A 1,097-nucleotide genomic window follows, 5' to 3' on the forward strand; every position below is an offset into this window, starting at 1 on the left:
GTTGGAGAGGGACAAAGCAGAAAAGTGGGAGGTAAACATAGAAAATAATGCATTATATACCTGTCTGAAATTATAAAAAAATAAATAAATAAACAAAGATGACTCTATATATCCTACCCTTCCCCTTCCCTCTTTCCTCTTTCCTCTTCCCCCTTTCCCCCAATATTACTGTTAGCCCTCTTCTGACTTTTTAATATCCTAGGAACTTGAACACATGGAACCAAATAGAAAGTCTTACTTGATCTGTCACTCAATGGAGATTGGAAAGAAAGAGAAGAATTAAGTCAGAGTGATAATGTCCTGGCTCCCTCTATTATCAGGTAATACATAAAGGAGCTGCCCGCATTGCTTCAGTGGAGTTAATGACTCTTAATGGATGATCCAAAAATCTCTCTCCGCTTGCCCTCCAGATGTAAGGGAATGAATAGTTCTATTGGTCTACTCGTGGGTGCTCATTCTCCTGTTCATTTTCCTACAATTTTCTCCACCTTTGCAAAGACTTATTGTTAAAATTCTCATGGAGTACCTCAATTTGAATGTGCCATATACTTCCTCCCAGAACTATTAGCACACCTTATTCTCCACTGACTAGAAAATAGAAGATAATCGAGTACCAAGTCACTTCATGGCTGTGACAAAATATGGGAGAGGCTGCCTTGATGAAGGAGGGAAGGGTTTGTTTTGGCTTCCAATTTCAGAGGTTTCAGTTCATGGGTAGCTGGCTTCTGGTGAGGCAAAACAGCATGACAGAGAGGTTGGGGTAGAAAGTGAAGTAAAGCAGAGCTGCTCACTTCCTGGTGGACAATAAATAGAGAACTCAGGGAGGGCTCAAGGGTAAGCTTCACCCTTCGAAATCAGGCTGGTAAACCAAGTTCTCCAGCAGTGCCCCCCCCCAACAGAACATCTAGCTCCCAATGATGTACTTCTTCCAGTTAGGCACCACCTCTCAATAGTTCATTCATCAAAGGATATACCTGTTGGCGAAGTTACAATTCTCATGATCCAATCCTCTCTAACAGCACCCCTAACTGAGTACTAAGCCTTTTTAAAGGACAGTTCACATCCAAACTATGACAAACATCTTCCTCACTAATACA

Source organism: Mastomys coucha, chromosome X, assembly GCF_008632895.1.
Source record: "Mastomys coucha isolate ucsf_1 chromosome X, UCSF_Mcou_1, whole genome shotgun sequence".
NCBI classification, from domain to species: Eukaryota; Metazoa; Chordata; class Mammalia; order Rodentia; family Muridae; genus Mastomys; species Mastomys coucha.